We start from the raw sequence: 13,016 nt of genomic DNA on the forward strand, positions 1-13,016 counted from the left end.
TTTTTTTACAAGAGTCATAGCCGAATCGTTTTAACCATGAGTAACATAACAAGCATAGATCGTGTTTATGGATATACCATGGCCGATTCAAGCTAATCACCTCCAAAATCATCAACCATTTTCAATGCATATAACATATATAAACATGAATAAGTTTCATATAATCTCTTAACACATTAATTTCTTTCATCAACAACCTTTTGTTTCTTTATCCATCAAAACTTAAAGGTAAGAAAAAACCAAGTTCTTCTCACACATACCATAACCGAAAGCTCCATCCAACACTCTAAATTCGAAATTTTAGTATGGCTAGGTAAGAAAAACGTGATGATTAACCCAAACAACTATTATTTCAAAAGAAAAATTAACAAAATTTACTAACCTCCTCTTCATTCAAAAGGCCGAATGCCTTTGCTCCCCCCCTCCTTTTCTTCTTCTTGTACGGCTAAGAAGAACAAGGTAATGACCCCTTTTTTTTTTGTTACTTCTTTTATTATCCTTAGTATTTCTTTTTATTATTTCCTTTCCTTTACATAAAATAATGACCACTTCATGGAAACTTACCACCTATTCTAATATATGCTCCATCATGGCCGGCCACTATGTATAAAAGAAGGGGTATTTGACATGCAAAGCCATTATTCTCACCACATGCTTTAATAGGTCCTTGTAATTTAACCAATCACATTTCCAGATTTTCTCACATAGGTCCTATTTACTAAAATTCACCTTCAATTAAAAAAAATTCAAACATGGAATTTTCACACATGCATATATACATATAATAAGCATCAAATATGACAGCTAATTATTTTTATGACGCGGTTTAGCGGTCCCGAAACCACTTCCCGACTAGGGTAAATTTTGGGGTGTCACAACTCTCCCCCACTTAAGAAATTTTCGTCCCCGAAAAGCTTACCGGTAAATAGGTTTGGGTATCGTTCTTTCATCGAACTCTCGGTTTCCCAAGTAGCTTCCTCGATCCCGTGTTTGAGCCATAACACCTTTACTAACGGAACCCTTTTGTTCCGCAACTCCTTCACTTCACGAGCTAGGATACACATCGGCTCTTCTTCATAACTCATATCGGCTCGAATTTCAACCTCCGACGGACTAATTATGTGCGAAGGATCAGATCTATAGCGTCGAATCATCGAAACATGAAAGACATCGTGTATCCTTTCAAGTTCAGGGGGCAAAATCAATCTATATGCAACCGGCCCCACTCGTTCAGAGATTTCGTACGGCCCAATGAATCTCGGGCTCAACTTGCCTTTACGGCCAAACCTAAGTACCTTTTTCCAAGGCGAAACTTTAAGGAACACTTTATCTCCCACCTGATATTCAATGTCCTTCCGTTTCAGATCCGCATACGATTTCTGACGATCTGTGGCTACCTTCAGACTTTCACGGATTACCTTTACTTTCTGTTCGGCATCTTTAATCAAATCAACTCCGAAAATTTTACTTTCACCGAGCTCGGTCCAAAACAATGGTGTACGGCATTTACGACCGTACAAAGCCTCGTAAGGTGCCATCTTAATACTTGATTGGAAACTATTGTTGTAAGCGAATTCGATCAAGGGTAAATACCGTTCCCATGAACCACTAAACTCGAGGATGCAACATCTCAACATATCCTCAAGTATCTGAATTATCCGCTCGGATTGACCATCGGTTTGGGGATGAAAAGTGGTGCTAAAATGCAGCTTGGTACCCAAAGCTTCTTGCAATTTCTTCCAAAATCGTGAGGTGAATCTCGGATCTCTATCCGACACGATAGAAATAGGTACCCCGTGTAATCTCACAATCTGAGAAACGTACAATTCAGCTAGTCTATCCAATGAAAAATCCGTACGCACGGGAATAAAGTGAGCCGACTTAGTCAGTCTATCAACAACAACCCAAATCGTATCCTTCTTACTTGCTGACAATGGCAGTCCGGACACAAAGTCCATTGTGACTCGATCCCTTTTCCACTCGGGTATCATGGTCGGCTGAAGTAATCCTGAAGGCACTTGATGTTCCGCTTTCACTTGTTGACATATCAAACACCTTGAAACAAATTCAGAAATGTCTCGTTTCATGCCCGGCCACCAAAATTGACGTTTCAGATCGTTGTACATTTTAGTACTACCCGGGTGGATAGACATTCGGCCACTATGAGCCTCATTCAAAATCATCGAAATAAGTTCCGAATTCCTTGGAACACACAAACGACTTCTGAACCTCAAACAATCATCATCATCCATTTGAAACTCCGATTCCTTGTTCGGAACACACTCAGCCCGTTTTGCAACCAATTCATCATCAATTTTCTGGGCTTCACGAATTTGATGGATCAATAATGGTTTGGCTTTTAATTCAGCTACTAACACATTGTCGGGTAGAACAGACAAGTGCACATTCATTGCTCGTAAAGCAAACAGCGATTTCTGGCTTAAGGCGTCCGCAACCACATTAGCCTTTCCCGGATGGTAATCAATGACAAGCTCGTAATCTTTCAACAACTCAAGCCAACGTCTTTGTCGCAGATTTAAGTCTCTTTGAGTCATCAAATACTTGAGACTTTTGTGATCCGAAAATACATGGCACTTCTCACCAAACAAATAATGTCGCCATATTTTCAAAGCAAACACGATGGCAGCTAGTTCGAGGTCATGGGTCGGATAATTTCTCTCGTGTGGCTTCAATTGTCTCGACGCATAGGCCACAACTCTACCTTCTTGCATCAATACGCAACCCAACCCAAGTAGGGATGCGCCACTATAGATGACAAACTCTTTACTTGATTCGGGTTGCACTAAAATTGGAGCTTCAGTCAAATGAGTTTTCAGTTGATCGAAACTTTTCTGCCATTTCTCCGTCCATTCAAACTTAACATCCTTTTAAAGTAGCTTCGTCATTGGTGTGGCTATCATCGAGAAACCTTTGACAAATCGTCGGTAATAACCGGTGAGCCCTAGGAAGCTCCGGACTTCGGTAACATTTCTCGGAGGCTTCCAGTTAAGTATGGCTGAAATTTTGCTCGGGTCAACTCGAATACCCGATGCGGATACCACATGACCCAAGAAGCTAACCTCTCTTAACCAGAACTCACACTTACTGAACTTAGCACATAACTGCTTATCCCGCAAAGTTTGCAACACTAGCCTCAGATGCTCAGCATGTTCGGTCTCATCTCTTGAATAGACCAAGATGTCATCAATGAACACAACTACGAACCAATCCAGATATGGTCTGAAGATTCGATTCATCAAATCCATAAACACCGCAGGGGCATTAGTGAGCCCAAACGGCATCACTAAGAACTCGTAGTGACCGTACCTCGTTCTGAAAGCAGTTTTGGGTACATCCGAATCTCGAATCCGCAACTGATAATAACCCGATCTCAAATCTATCTTTGAAAACACTGATGCTCCCTTTAATTGATCAAACAAATCATCAATACGCGGTAACGGATACTTATTCTTTATTGTCACTTTATTTAGTTGACGATAGTCAATGCACAACCTCATGGTTCCGTCCTTCTTTTTCACGAACAATACTGGTGCACCCCAAGGTGAGAAACTTGGTCGAGCGAAACCTCTATCCGTCAACTCTTGCAATTGAGCTTTCAATTCTTTTAACTCGGTTAGTGCCATACGATACGGAGCTATCGAAATTGGCGTAGTTCCAGGTACAAGCTCAATACCAAACTCTATCTCCCGAACAGGTGGCAAACCCGGTAATTCTTCAGGAAAAACATCCGGGTATTCACAAACCACCGGCACAGATTCGGGTTTCTTTCCTAACTCTTTGTCATCAAGTACATACGCAAGGTATGCTTCGTACCCTTTTCTTACATATTTTTGGGCCAACATTGCTGATATTACAGCTGGCAACCCCCTTAAGTCCGTAGACTCAACTCGGATTATCTCGTTATTTGCGCACCTCAAATCAATAGTCTTGCTTTTGCAATTCACAACCGCATCGTGCGCGGTCAACCAATCCAAACCAAGAATAACATCAAATTCGTCAAACGGCAAAAGCATCAAATCGGCCGGAAAACAGGATTCTCGGATTATTAGAGGGCATCTCTTACACACTTTATCAACAAGTACGCATTGACCCAAAGGGTTTGACACTCGAATTACGAGCTCAGTAGACTCAACAGGTAGAGTCTTACTGGATGCTAAGGTTTCGCATACATATGAATGAGTAGAGCCAGGGTCAATCAATGCAATCACATTAGTATCAAAGAGAGTGAAGGTACCAGTGATGACGTCGGGGGAGGATGCCTCCTCTCGTGCGCGAATGGCATATGCTCTCGCAGGAGTACGGTTCTCGGCTCGAACAGCCATATCAGAGGCCCCTCTCTGACTACCACCCCTACCTCCTAAAATTCTCGGTGGTCTACCTCTAGTTGTCACTCCACTAGGTCTTGCACCTTGAATCTTATTCTTCTCATCAAGCTCTGTGCAATCTCTAATGAAGTGGTCCTTCGAACCGCATCCGTAACAGGCCCTGTTAATAGACTTACCCCAACATTCACCTATGTGTCGTCTTCCACATTGGGGACATTCAGGTTTCTCTAGACGATTATTGCCCACACTAGCTACCGAAGTAGCTCGGGAGTCCGTCGATGGTCTTGCTCTGATGGAAATTCCCGCAGTCGTCCTCGACTTATTAGTGTCCTCCCTGAACTTCTTTACGGCTGAGAACGGAGCTTTACCCGTCGATCTTTTACGGTAGTCTCTAGCTTTAAATTCAGCCTTCTTCTTCTCCTTTCCAAGTTCTTCCGCCTTGCAGGCTCGTTCGACTAGTGTTACGAATTCTTTTATTTCCAAAATACCCATTAGTAGCTTTAAATCCTCATTCAATCCTTCCTCGAATCTTTTGCACATAGCAACCTCATCAGCTACACACTCCCGGGCATACCTACTGAGTCTTACGAATTCATGTTCGTATTCAGATACTGTCATACGGCCTTGCTTGAGTTCCAAGAATTCCTTACGCTTTTGATCAATGAACCGTTGACTAATATATTTCTTTCGAAATTCCGTCTGAAAGAAGTCCCAAGTTACTCGTTCGTTTGGAACTATGGAAATCAGGGTCCTCCACCAATAGTAGGCTGAGTCTCGCAACAAAGATACAGCACATTTTAGACATTCGTCAGGTGTGCATGACAGTTCATCGAACACCCGAATGGTGTTACCAAGCCAGAACTCGGCCCTTTCGGCATCATCAGTAACTATGGCCTTGAACTCCTCAGCCCCGCGCTTCCTAATCAAGTCTACAGGTGGCTTACTCAGCCTCACAGGATCAGTGACTGATGGCATTACGGGCTCTTGGGGTGGATTATTCAAATTCGGGAATTGTTGGACAGCCGGGTTGGTTCGGGCATATTGCGCGACCCACTCATTCATCATGGTAAAGAAGGCTTGTTTAGCCCCCTCACCTTGATTATTCGCAGATGACTGAGGTTCAACAGGCGGCGTCCCTTGTGCAGGGGCAGCCGCTACGCTCTCAACGTCATCCGCTAGGGTTCTTTCTACACCGAGATCCATTTACTAATCAAAACAAAAACATTTCAACCGTCAGAAGTCATCACACATTTAAACATTAACATTAAAGCATGTATAGCTAGACTCATACGAGCTATGGTAGTCCTAGAACCGACTAAACCATAGCTCTGATACCAATCAAATGTAACACCCCGATCCCGAGACCGACACCGGGGTCGAACACGAGGTGTTAACAGACTATAACCCCTTATAAAGATATTTTCCAGACACTGCCTAATCTGCGTACTTGTCGCTTTAAAAATCATATCTTGAGTTTCACAACTCAAAAATCAGTTTCGTGATTTTTCCCTGAAACTAGACTCATATTCCCATCTACATGTTTTTTTCTAGAATTTTTGGTTGGGCCAATTAGTACAGTTTATTAGTCAAATTCTCCCAAGTTACTGGGGTCGACTACACTGACCTTTGCGCGTTACGACCTAGATATCTCCCTGTACAGAACTTCAATGCTGATGCCGTTTGTTTCTATAGAAACTAGACTCATAGAGGAATCTATACATATATAGCATGACTCCTAATTATCTCTGGTTAATTTATAATGAATTTCCAAAGTCGGAGCAGGGAATCCAGAAACCGTTCTGGCCCTGTCCCACGAGAACCTGATTATATCTTAACATACTGTCCATATGATCCTTTCGTTACTTCTATATGAAAATAGACTCATTGAGCTTCGATTACATAATTTATTCATCAATCAATTCCATTCCTACTATTTTTAGTGATTTTTCAATCTCATGTCACTGCTGCTGCCAGCATCTGTTACGAAAGCAACTATGCCCACTTCGTGTTTACTCCTTGATCTAACTAATAATTCATCATGCATATCACAAATTATGATCATGACTAACCATGACAAAGGCTAATCATTGTCAAACTTTCCCCTACTACACTATTGCCATATCATGAATTTTAACACCAAAATAATCAACCATGACGTATGGCATAAAAAGGTCGAATTATCAAGATTTGAGACCTAACGTATGAATCCAAACCCAACCGAACATTTATGCCATTTTCGCATGGCTAAAAGTTTACATACCAAAGTTCAAACACAACATAATAGCCTATACATGCCGAAATGTTCTCCTAAGCCGACTAAGAAGAAAGTACCAAAACTTGCTATCCGGTGTGATGACTTCGATGACGGCCCGACCACGCAAAAGAGATGTGTCCAAGAAACCTAGAATAGGTGACAAGGAAACACCGAGTGAGTTTATAACTCAGTAAGTCATAAGCTATGCACTACCATCCATCAATAACATTATCACAAGAGAAAACAAAATGGAACGAGGCTAATTACTCCATCCATTCCGAACCATACCATAGTTCCTCCAACCTATCGGTTCAATTTCATACCAATTTATGCATTCACAATCCACATACTCATCAATAGGATATTCGAGGCATTTTCATAAATAATTTTATTTTCGTTACAAACATACAACTAAACGGCCTTTCACCCATTCTACGATAAATTTTATGTACGTGACTTCAAGTATATTTGTCACATAGGTTCAAACTTACCAAGCTCAACACCAAGTATAGACATAGCACCTATTAGCCATGAACTCAAGACACTTACCCGATCCGCTGTCCATGATCGACTCAATAGTGTCGCACACATAGTGTCCATAATGATTCAAGGATGTATATTAAGTCTGCACACTCAGTGCTATATAGTCAACTCGCACACTTAGTGCTACATAATCAAACTCGCACACTTAGTGCTACATAGTCAATTCGCACACTTAGTGCAACATAGTCAATTCGCACACTTAGTGCTACATAGTCCAACTCGCACACTTAGTGCTGTACAATTTAAACCCGCACACTTAGCGCCAATCTCATGGTCATAAATGGTTATACCCGCACATTTAGTGCCGAGATCAACAACTCAACACATCTCACCTCTTTTCTTTTCATTCAACAATTTCATCATCACATACATACATGTATATATATATATTTATTCATTCCATTCGGCATCATTACATAGATGTTATGACCATTTGAATTAATACCAAGTATATGCTTAATGACTTACTTTATGTTGGGTAAAATAATTCCGAGTCGGCTACTCGATGACCTTCGATCTCCCCTTGTTGGACGCCTCTCCTTTAGGTTCTTGAGCTTAAATAAATAAATCAGCTAGTTTAATTACCTTGCTAGTTATTTATATCCCGTAACATTAATAGTTTCATATCAAAAGAAGCATACGGCAACATTCTATTTCAAGGTACATATTCATAATTCAAATTCGACCATATAAACCAACATCATCCACTTGATCAATTATAAAGAATTAAGGTTAATATCACCATGTGTACTCTATATGGCCCATTATACATAATCAAATTTAACATCATCTATGTATTCACTCATATGGCCGAATATACATACCCCCATATAACATCATTTTCATTCCATTTAACACTTAATTTCCACCACATGAACACTTGGCCGAATACTCTTAAACTAGCAAAACTCCACATTTGTTCATACCATCTTTTAAATTCACATGTCTATTTTTACTTTTTTTTACAAGAGTCATAGCCGAATCGTTTTAACCATGAGTAACATAACAAGCATAGATCGTGTTTATGGATATACCATGGCCGATTCAAGCTAATCACCTCTAAAATCATCAACCATTTTCAATGCATATAACATATATAAACATGAATAAGTTTCATATAATCTCTTAACACATTAATTTCTTTCATCAACAACCTTTTGTTTCTTTATCCATCAAAACTTAAAGGTAAGAAAAAATCAAGTTCTTCTCACACATACCATAACAGAAAGCTCCATCCAACACTCTAAATTCGAAATTTTAGTATGGCTAGGTAAGAAAAACGTGATGATTAACCCAAACAACTATTATTTCAAAAGAAAAATTAACAAAATTTACTAACCTCCTCTTCATTCAAAAGGCCGAATGCCTTTGCTCCCCCCCTCCTTTTTCTTCTTCTTGTACGGCTAAGAAGAACAAGGTAATGACCCCTTTTTTTTTGTTACTTCTTTTATTATCCTTAGTATTTCTTTTTATTATTTCCTTTCCTTTACATAAAATAATGACCACTTCATGGAAACTTACCACCTATTCTAATATATGCTCCATCATGGCCGGCCACTATGTATAAAAGAAGGGGTATTTGACATGCAAAGCCATTATTCTCACCACATGCTTTAATAGGTCCTTGTAATTTAACCAATCACATTTCCAGATTTTCTCACATAGGTCCTATTTACTAAAATTCACCTTCAATTAAAAAAAATTCAAACATGGAATTTTCACACATGCATATATACATATAATAAGCATCAAATATGACAGCTAATTATTTTTATGATGCGGTTTAGCGGTCCCGAAACCACTTCCCGACTAGGGTAAATTTTGGGGTGTCACAGACGGATAGGGGCTTCGCTCGACCAAGTTTCTCACCTTGGGGTGCATCAGTATTGTTTGTGAAAAAGAAGGACGGAACCATGAGGTTGTGCATCAACTATCGTCAGCTGAATAAAGTGATGATAAAGAATAAATATCCGTTACCGCGTATTGATGATTTGTTTGATCAACTAAAGGGAGCCTCAGTGTTTTCAAAGATAGATTTGAGATCGGGTTATTATCAGTTGCGAATTCGAGATTCGGATATACCCAAAACTGCTTTCAGAATGAGATACGGCCACTACGAGTTCTTAGTGATGCCGTTTGGGCTCACTAATGCCCCTGCGGTATTTATGGATTTGATGAATCGGATCTTCAGACAGTATTTGGACCGGTTCGTAGTTGTGTTTATTGATGACATCTTTGTCTATTCAAGAGATGAGACCGAACATGCAGAGCACCTGAGGCTAGTGTTGCAAATTTTACGGGATAAGCAGTTATATGCTAAGTTCAGTAAGTGTGAGTTCTGGTTAAGAGAGGTTAGCTTCTTGGGTCATGTGGTATCCGCATCGGGTATTCGAGTTGACCCGAGCAAAATTTCAACCATACTTAACTGGAAGCCTCCGAGGAATATTACTGAGGTTCGGAGCTTTTTGGGACTTATCGGTTACTACCGACGGTTTGTAAAAGGCTTCTCGATGATAGCCACACCAATGACGAAGCTACTTCGAAAAGATGTTAAGTTCGAATGGACGGAAAAATGTCAGAAAAGTTTTGATCAACTGAAAACTTATTTGACTGAAGCTCCAATTCTAGTACCGCCCGAATCAGGCAAAGAATTTGTCATTTATAATGATGCCTCCCTACTTGGGTTGGGTTGCGTATTGATGCAAGAAGGTCGAGTTGTGGCCTATGCGTCGAGACAATTAAAGCCACATGAGAAAAATTATCCAACCCATGATCTCGAATTAGCTGCCAACGTATTTGCTTTGAAAATATGGCGACATTACTTATTTGGTAAGAAGTGCCATGTATTTTCGGACCACAAAATTCTCAAATACTTGATGACTCAAAGAGACTTAAATCTGTGACAAAGACGCTGGCTCGAGTTGTTAAAAGATTATGAGCTTGTCATTGACTATCACCCGGGAAAGGCTAATGTGGTTGCGGATGCCTTAAGTCGTAAATCACTGTTTGCTTTACGAGCGATGAATGTACACTTGTCTGTTCTATCCGACAATGTGTTAGTGGCGGAATTAAAGGCCAAACCATTGTTGATTCATCAAATTCGTGAAGCTTAGAAAGTCGATGATGAATTGGTTGCAAAACGGGCTGAATGTGTTCCGAATATGGAATCAGAGTTTCAAATTGATGATGACGATTGTTTCAGGTTCAGAAGTCGGTTGTGTGTTCCAAGAAATTCAGAACTTATTTCGATGATTCTGAATGAAGCTCATTGTAGCCGAATATCAATTCACCCGAGGAGTACGAAAATGTACAACGATCTGAGATGTCAGTTTTGGTGGCATGGTATGAAACGAGACATTTTCGATTTTGTTTCGAAGTGTTTAATATGTCAGCAAGTGAAGGCGGAACATCAAGTGCCTACGGGTTTACTTCAGCCGATCATGATACCTCAATGGAAATGGGATCGAGTCACGATGGATTTTGTATCTGGGTTGCCATTGTCGACAAGTAAGAAAGACGTGATTTGGGTTGTTGTTGATAGACTGACTAAGTCGGCTCACTTTATCCCTGTACGCACAGATTTTTCATTGGATAAACTAGCCGAATTGTATGTTTCTCAGATTGTGAGATTACACGGGGTACCTATTTCTATCGTGTCGGATAGAGATCTGAGATTCACCTCGCGATTTTGGAAGAAATTACAAGAAGCTTTGGGTTCCAAGTTGCATTTTAGCACCGCTTTTCATCCCCAAATCGATGGTCAATCCGAGCGGATAATTCAGATACTCGAGGATATGCTGAGATGTTGCATCCTTGAGTTTAGTGGTTCATGGGAACGGTACTTACCTTTGATTGAATTCGCTTACAACAATAGTTTTCAATCAAGTATTAAGATGGCACCTTACGAGGCTTTGTACGGGCGTAAATGCCGCACACCATTGTTTTGGACCGAGCTCGGTGAAAGCAAAATTTTCGGAGTGGATTTGAGTAAAGATGCTGAATAGAAAGTAAAAATAGTTCGTGAAAGTCTGAAGGCAGCATCAGATCGTCAGAAGTCGTACGCGGATTTAAAACGAAGAGATATTGAGTATCAGGTGGGAGTCAAAGTGTTTCTTAAGGTATCGCCTTGGAAAAAGATACTCAGATTTGGCCGTAAGGGCAAATTGAGTCCGAGATTCATTGGACCGTATGAGATCTCCGAACGAGTTGGCCCAGTTGCATATAGGTTGCTTTTACCCCCTAAACTCGAAAGGATCCACAACATTTTTCATGTTTCGATGCTTCGACGTTACAGATCCGATCCTACGCACGTAATAAACCCCTCCGAGGTCGAGATTCAAGCTGATATGAGTTATGAAGAAGAATCGATTCGTATCCTAGCTCAAGAAGTGAAAGAGTTGGGAAACAAAAGGGTTCCGTTAGTGAAAGTGTTATGGCTCAAGCACGGGATCGAAGAAGCTACTTGGGAAACCGAGAATACCATGAAAGAATGATACCCAAACCTCTTTACCGGTAAGATTTTCGGGGACGAAAATTTCTTAAGTGGGGGAGAGTTGTGACAGCCCTAATGTGACCCTAGTCGGGAAGTGGTTTCGGGGCCACAAAACCGAGTCATAAAAATAATTAGCTGTCATATTTGATGCTTATTATATGTATATATGCATGTGTGAAAATTTCATATTTGAATTTTGTTTAATTGTAGGTGAATTTTAGCAAATAGGACTTATGTGAGAAAATTTTGAAATGTGATAGGTCAAAGCATAAGGATCTATTAGTGCATGAAATAAAAAGGGGGGACTTGCATGTCAATTTCCCCCCCTAATTAGTAGTGGTCGGCCATGACAAGTATGGTGGACCAAGTGTGATGGGCAAAAACATGTCATAAACATGTTAAGTTAGTGTTTCATGGGAGGTATGATAAAATAAGGAGCATGGGAATAAAATAATGAAAGGGAATATGATGAAAACAAAAAAAAAGTGTGTGGTTGTTCCCCCATTTTGCCGAAACTAGAAAAAAAAAAGAAAGGCTTCATCCTTTGGTTCTTCTTGGCCTGTTTGAAAGGAGGAAGAAGAGAGGTTTAGGTCACCTTGAGCTTAAGGGGAGGTTAGTATGTTGTGTTAAATTCTTAAGTTTTAAACTTGTTTCTAGTTAATTAGCAAATTTCTTACACAAACCATGGCAAAATTTCGAAATCTCGGTGATGGCTTGAGCATTCGGTTTTGGTTGTTGAAAGGAATGAGTTGGAGGTTGGATCATGTTAAGATTCGGCCTTGTACATAAACATTAAGAGTTTGATGTTTTTGCGATTTTTGGAAGGTAAATAAGGTTATACACAAGATAAATACTAAGATTTTGGTTGACTTGTTTTAGTGAGGTTCGGCCAAGGACCTTATGTGCAAGTTTATTCAGTTTAAGTAGAGAAAACGTGACGGGTAGATATGAAGTAATGTGTATATTGGTTCAGCTGCTAAGCAAGGAAATAATTGTTAGTAACATAGTATCTATGCACTTATGTATATATATGTATGTACAAATAACCTATTTAGCTATAGATATCTAAGGTGTTAAATAATGAAATTCTTGATAACTTTGGTTAAATAGCATTCGGCCAAGGACTATATGGGCTTGTTAATTCGGTTTAAGTGAAGAAACTATGATAGAGAAATATGACTAAATTGTGGACTTTGACAATTTAAATGATGCATTTGACTTGTGTACCGACCTAGGACGATATGTGTTTCTATATGAAGTTAGATGGTGTTGATGAAGTTCGGTAATGCATGATGTTTAAATACTATTGAGCAAGGTAATTGTACTGAAATTGTATGACATACATGTATTGAATGGAATTGCCCAAGTGAAAATATTAAAT

Source organism: Gossypium hirsutum, chromosome A04 (genome assembly GCF_007990345.1).
Source record: "Gossypium hirsutum isolate 1008001.06 chromosome A04, Gossypium_hirsutum_v2.1, whole genome shotgun sequence".
Classification (NCBI taxonomy): Eukaryota; Viridiplantae; Streptophyta; class Magnoliopsida; order Malvales; family Malvaceae; genus Gossypium; species Gossypium hirsutum.